The sequence below is a fragment of the Euprymna scolopes genome, chromosome 5 (assembly GCF_053919585.1).
Source record: "Euprymna scolopes isolate OS-2025 chromosome 5, ASM5391958v1, whole genome shotgun sequence".
Classification (NCBI taxonomy): Eukaryota; Metazoa; Mollusca; class Cephalopoda; order Sepiida; family Sepiolidae; genus Euprymna; species Euprymna scolopes.
The window spans coordinates 6,824,988-6,832,625 of record NC_136486.1 but is presented as its reverse complement, the minus strand read 5'-3'; the positions used below and the strand labels follow the sequence as shown (position 1 = coordinate 6,832,625).

Genomic DNA, 7,638 nt, shown 5'->3' with positions numbered 1-7,638 from the left:
AGATCAATGACAAACAGCTGCCAAATTATTTGCAAATGTTATCGAAAGAGGTGGAGAGTACTAAAAACCTTAGGAGACCTGTTGTCACTCAGCTTCCAAGGAAAACCACAGGTTGTATTCAAAGAGTGATCTTTGATGACCTGTGTGAAAGCTCCTTATGAGCCAATAATAATAATAATAATAATAATAATAATAATAATAATAATAATAATAATACAATCAAATGCAGGCTCTGTTGACAAAGAGACGAAACGGTAAACAAACTAATTAGTGAATGCAGCAAACTAGTCCCAAAACAATACAAGAACAGACTCGACCAAGTAGGAAAGGTATTAGATTTTGAATAATGCAAAGAATTGTATTTTGAATATCTAGACGAATGTTACAATAAAAGTCACAAAATTCTATTGGATGTGGATGTTCGAACGGAAAAAAAAACTTATTGAAGCAAAAAGACCAGATGTAATTCTATTTAATACGAAAGAAAAGCTTTGCCGTTCCAGCAGACACCAGAGTGAAGGTTAGGGAGACAAAGTAGCGAAGCTGATACAGGGAATTGGCCAGAGAACTAAAAGGGATATGGAAGATGAAGAAAGTCAAGATAATATCACTAATAGTGAGAGCACTAGGAACAGTACCAAAAACTTGAATGCAGGAACCAACACACATAAGCTCGAGGCACAAGCCGGACATATAGAAACTGTTACAGATGAAAAACACAAAAACATCATATGGAATTAGAAAATTGAAACTGTATAATAGAAAGAGTAGAAAGATCAAGAAAAAGGGCCACTAGACTAAGCTCCGCTGTATGAGTGTAAAGGAGCTGGGGACTTGGGGAATTTTATTGCCACCCAAATTCCAGTGAAAACCAATGTCCAACGATAAACCAATGGTAAGAGACTACTTCTAGTGAGTGTAATAATAATAATAATAATAATAATAATAATAATAATAATAATAATAATAATAATAATAAAAAGAACAACAACAACAAAAACAACAACAACAACAACAAAGGAAATAATAATACAACACATTGGTAATTCAATATCGAAATCGGCAGTTGTTTGTCCCCCGACAAAAGGAAGGTGGACTAACCAATCCAACCTTGCTCATTCCTCCATTCGTCTGTTCGCACTTTTTTCAATAACAACGCCTTGGATGTTTGTGAAAATTTGCACAAACATTAAACATGATATGAGTGAAAAAGTAATAGAACAGAAAAGGAAAACTTCGGTTGCCCCGTAAGGGTTCCTTTCGGGTTAAAATGGCTAAAATTTCGGGCTTATTAAAAAAATGGTCTATGAATTTTTATAAAACTTTCTGAAAAATTGTAACTAACTGATTTCTGTATAATTTTTTTTATCTATACTTCGCAATAACTCTTGGGTGTGCCCCAGAGGCTCTTTTAAGACTAATAAACTCACTCCAGTTCTGGGACTATTTTACTAGTCAAAAATTTTCTTTGTATGTCTATGTAGAAGTTTGGCATGGTGCTGAACGCAAATTTAAATATATTAAGGTTTTAGAGACTTTTGGGGCTAAATGAGGGGGGCAAATGATGGATATAGTATTTTTTTTTGTATAGTGCAGAACTCAGATTTACATATGATAAGGCCTAAAACTGCACGGTTTGTTCATTCTGATCAAGATTTGGCGTCCTCTGGGGACGTTCGGAGCTAAATAGGGAGGGGAGATGAATGCTGAACTTAGTCATTTTTTATGCCACGTTCACTGCGCATTAACGGGGAACCACGCATGCTTCACTTGTTTTATAAGAATATATTACCGGAAGTATAAATATAATAAAGAAGATAAAATTATCTCTCAGATGGGTATATTTGCCGACAACACCACGCTCTATAGCAGGCATGTGTGGGAAACTAATGAGCACATATCTAAGGTAATGGCAAAAACCCTAGAGGAAGACCTTCAGTCTATAGTGGAATGGGGTCAAAAATGGATGTTAACGTTCAACGCTGCCAAGACAAAGCTCGTTTCCTTTAATAATTACATGAAACATTACCAGCCACCAAAAGCTATGGCTATAGATACATTAACTGAAAGTACTTCGTTCAAACTTCTCAGCTTACCGTTCACAGGGAACATGAGTTGGATGAATAAATCGAGATCATTGCCAAGGCTGCTGCGAAGAAGGTGGGCACTCCCTTCCGTGCTAGAGTGTTTCGCCAGAAAGTATCCTGTACCTCTACAAAGCCACCATTCGCCCATGTATTGAGTACTGCTGTCGCATTTGGGCTGGTGCATCCGCTACTAGTCTTTCGCTCCTGGACAAGGTTCAAAAGAGAGTCGCCAACCTGATGGATCCTGAAATCTAATCTAAGCTAAGCTTCAGCCCCTGTCCCATCGACGAAATAGCACATCCCTCTGCACGTTTTACAAGTATTTTGATTGTGGATACTCTGACGAACTATACGTCCTTGTACCCCTTCGACGAAAATACCTTCGACAAACCCGACAAGCAGTAAAGTTCAACGCTACACAGTAATGTATGAAAACCTTCTACTTTAAAGCTTCTAGCCCAGAACTGCTAGACTTTGGAATTTTCTTCCGGGTCCCTGCTTCCCCAACTGTACTGACATGCAGAAGTTCAAGTGTAATGTGAACAGACCTTTTGCTGCTCAACTCCCTTCATAGTATCCCTGCACCTTATGTTCCTGATAGTAGCCTCTACATCAAAGTGACACTGTGCCCTGCTCTAGGTGGAAATGTAATAAAAAAAATAAGAAATAAAGAAGAAACGATGACGACGTCATTATGGTTTCCGAAAAAGGGTCGGAAAAACTTAATAAAAAACTAAAAAGTAAAGAGCAAAAAAAAAAAAAAAAAGATAATAGAGGATAAGTTATAAACGTTGAATTATTTCCAGCATTTATGACTTTAATTAGATTATTTATTGATTTAAATGGCGAATATTTTTAATCAAAATGAGATTGCAAAATATGACTTTTACTTGTTGAATGGCTAAAAATATTAGTTTGTATGTGTGCATAAGGACGTAAATATTACATTGTGGTGAAAATAAAATGAGAAATAAAAAAAAATGTTGATATGTTCACGTGTATTCGTCTTGTATTTGTTAGATTATGGTGATTGTGAAAAGATGAAAGCTTCTTTAAAATATATTTTGTTTTCTCCACGATATTTGAAATTGGCAGAAACATTGTGTTTTAGGAAACAAATTTGGAGCAATTATTACACACACACACGCGCACACACACCCCTATAGTAAGTTTCGGTTCGTTGACTGTCATCGTTTTTGTGGGCTGCGGAGTCGGTTGGCTGTGGAATTTATTAGGTTAGTATTGCTGGATGGCATCGTCCTTTGGAGTTGAAACTCCTACTTGTGAGACATCGGATTTGGGTTATTAGCTGCTTGGATGACCGTGTCCCTTGCCAAGACGAAGTAGGTCCATTCGACGCTGTTTGCTTTATCTGTGTAAGTTAATAGAATTTTTTGTGTAAGGCGCGTTTGCTCAGTTGGCAGTGCTTGCCTCATATGCAAGAGGCTCGGATTTCGAATCCTCTGTTATGATGTGTCTAACTGATGAGCCCAACTGAGGGCGGAACTCGAGACTTGGACTTCCGGTTCGTTGATTGTCATACACTTGTGCGCTGCGACGTTATTTGGCTGTGGAATGCATTATATATAATCTCTCACATTCTGGCGGTTAATCAGTTAATTTATTTACGTTGTACTTGAAGGCATCCAAGTTGTAGTCAGGTGGAAAGCAGGCAGACGGAACAGAGTTCCACAGGCGTGCAGTTCTAAGAAAGAAGCTTTGTTCATGGAATCTACGTTTTGATTTAGGCACAGATAAAAAGTGGGGAAAATTTTTCACAGTGGATTCAGCTAGACGGGTGTTTTTCGTGAAAGATTGGCGAGAGGGGACCAGAGATTGGAGTTCAGACGAGCACCTGCCATGGAAATAACGATAAAACAAGGATAGGCTTGCAACGTCTCTTCTGTGGGAGAGAGGTTGCAGGCTAGAGAAAAGAGTATCCCCCACTAAGCCACGAAGTCTATTTTGTACTCTGTCAAGGCAGGATAGGCTGTTTTTAGCTCGCGATTATGGATCCAACATATACAAAAAGGACTATTCGGAGATTGGAGAAGATAAAAAGGAAAATTGTAAAACAGAATAATTCCGTGCTATTCAATAATATCTATCTATCTATCTATCTATTTATCTATCTCTCTCTCTCTCTATATATATATATATATATATATATATAGATAGATAGATAGATAGTATATCTATCTCTCTCTTTCTCTCTCTCTCAATATATATATAGATAGATAGATAGATAAATAGATAGATAGACAGATAGATAGATATGATAGAAGATACAATATGTAATTAGTTTGCATATGTCTAATCTTCGAAAGTTCTGCATAAAAATAGCAATTCTACCTTCTAAAAGAATGAAAAAAATAACATATAGCTAATTGTATTCGAAAAATTACGACTCCCTCCATAGGTTTGGTATTACATCGGATATTGTGTTATACAATGTTAAAATAACGGAGTCAATATGAGACCTTTGTTTTTAGAAACAGGAAAGTCTGAAATTTGTTATTCACATTGGCATATAACGCATAAATGTATAAACACACACACACAAACACAAACAAACAAATATATATATATATATATATATATATGTGTGTGTGTGTGTTTTATGCAATATGTTTTCAGTAAGGCATATGCTATTACTAAAAGAGATGTTCTTTCAATTTATGAATCAACTGGGGTGCTGTTTAGATTTTCTGAAAAATACATTTTGACTACTAATATGTAAGTCAAGAACAAAGTGTAATATCTGCTCTTCAGATTCTTCACTTCAATTTATTGTTCTCTCTTAGCGGAGGAGAAATCCTTCACGACCGGGGCAATTTTTATTTTTATTCCTTTCTCCACGTTAAGAAAAAAAAAAAAACGACGCTGGTGTCTAACCCTGTTCTATGGGGAGGCATTGTAAATCGGAATATTATGTAAGTGTTAATTATTAGGTTATCAATTTCATAATTATGTTAGTGGTTTTATGATTAATACTATTAATTGGATGCAATCTAATTTATTATAGATGTCTTCTAGAAATGGCTGCCATTTTCTAAATATAGTCTTGTTTATCACAAGCACTGCCCTATGCTACTATACTAAATAGATCCCAACTCATGGAAGTCATCTACATTAAATCACGGAAACAACAACTAATAATAGTTATTACGTAACCGGCGAGAAATTTACGCTAAAGATTAATTAGCCGTGAGATATTTTTTCTGTAATAACTTTTTCTGGTCATTCGGTTCACATGTAAACTCACTTTACTATATGGATATGTTTTACAGATGCTAAATTCATAAAAGTATCCATGATTAACGTAGATGTGAAACACTAAAATAAATTGCATGAAAACATGTAAATACTAACCACTAATTTAATTTGTAATTTCGCGCATCCACTCGAAAATACTCGCAGAAATTACTGAACAAAAAATAATAGGGAATCCCGTATGGATCTCTGGAAAAATCGAGTAAATAAGTCTCAACTAACAGGGGAATACGTATTATTTCGAAAGACATGTCTCAATGTACAATATATGCGATTATATATGCATATATATGTGTATATATGTTTATATATATATATATTTGTGTGAATGTACGTGTGTGTGTATGTTTATAGGGGGAAAACATGCGTTTTCAATTATATTTAAACTTTTATTCACGTCATTCGTTTTATTCATGAATCTCGATATATGTTATGGATGAAAAAAAAGTGGATGTCTTCTAAATTCCCAGATTTTATTCACTTAATATATATTTCGACATTTCAATATTTCCACAATTTTACAGCACTTATTCAGTACCACAGAGTTAATTAGTTATTAGTATGTCAATACTGAATTGTTCTGCATTATATATATATATATGTGTGTGTGTGTGTGGGTGCGTGTGTGTGTTTATGTGTGCGTGTTTGTGTGCATTTATTAATGATAATGCATGAGTAAGTTGTACAAACCTCTGACAAATGGTAGTACTGTAGAACTGCAGTAAAAGGGTAAGCTATTTTTTTAATATTATCATTTATTATTAACATAAGCCTAGCCGATCGGATAATCTAGAATGTCTATTAGTTTATATATATATATATATATATATATATATATATACATACATATATATATATATGTATATATATATATATATATGTAACTGTTAAATATATGGCATAATATGTTAAATATGATATATATTACTCGCTTAGTAATTGTATAAAAATATATTACGACAAATCCAGTACTCAGAATCGCTATTTGTTTCTAAATATATGCATATATTTATGAACCATGTACGCACATATATATATATATATATATATATATATATGTGTGTGTGTGTGTGTATATATATATATATGTGGGTGTGTGTGTGTATGTGTGTGTGTGTGTGTGTGAATGTTTTGTGTGAATGTTTTGTGTACGCTTGGCTCCTTGTATCCATATGTTTGTATATGTGTCAAAGTAAACGGTAAACCCGACCCTGCTAACTTTGTCACACACGCATACCCATTCCACTGATCTCCCATCTCCCTCTTTTCTACTAGTACCTCCCAGCCTCTCCTCCGGTTTTCCCAGTCGCTTCAGCCAACCACTAGCTTCCACCATGCGGCTGTGTGTCTGTGTGAGCGTCTCTCGGCAAAAACAAAAAAGTTGCGCCTAGTTTTCCTCATAAAACAGCGCGAGCCGACCGTCATTCTAGTCATTTAAAAAGCTAGCAACAACCCAAACTCCGCAACACGTTCCGCCATTTTATCCCCACCCTGTGTCGTTACTTTTTGGGATTTTTTTCTATTTTCCCCCCTTTTTGTTTACAAGGCTTCGACGCATCTATTTCTGATTAATTTATCTCGTTTCTTTATTCTCTTGTGCCTAAGCAAACCCTTCATTTTTCCGATGTGCCTGTCCAAGAAAGTAGCAAAATATATCTCGAAACTATCCGTCCCTTTGTATAGCAGTGCGTGCCCGAGATAAGAATTTGGCAAAAAAAAAGAAAAAACAAAGAAAAAACAACGGAAAATAATATATCTAGTGCCTCTTCCAGTAAACGGCCTTTTATTTTTTCATCAGTCTGTCTGCTTGTGAATGTGTGATTAAGTAAAGCTAATAATACACAAGCAAAAATATATGAATATGTATTAAGCAGATGTACATATGTATATATGTAAATTACAAAGGAAAAGTTCCTGCTGAATGGGTATATGCATCTGTTGAATATTTATCATTTCTCTTTTACGTGTTTGGGTGAATGCATATATGCGTTTAACAACTTGTGTATATAAGAGGAAGCACCTGCGTGCATAGATGTGTTAAGTTGATATATAAAGAGAAATATATATAGTGAATTATATCTATCTATCTATCTATCTATATATATATATATATATATATATACACTCACACATTTACCCACACAATCACACATACACACACACACACACACATACACATATATACACATCAGCATTGTATGTATATGTAATTTTTTTATGTAAAAAATTGCTTAAAAAAGTCACATAGTCTAAAAACGTATAAATTCAAACACGATTA

The 7,638-nt window shown here is 34.8% G+C and overlaps 1 protein-coding gene across 1 annotated transcript in view; it reads left to right on the top strand.

Annotated features, from left to right (window-relative positions):
• The first annotated feature begins 7,567 nt into the window (after positions 1-7,567).
• LOC145276697 (uncharacterized) overlaps positions 7,568-7,638 on the top strand; it is a 1,014,367-nt gene continuing 1,014,296 nt past the window's right edge. The window contains exon 1 of the mRNA XM_080127889.1: positions 7,568-7,638. This exon is cut by the window's right edge and continues 1,215 nt beyond it. The gene's annotated coding sequence lies outside the window, so the exon portion shown is untranslated.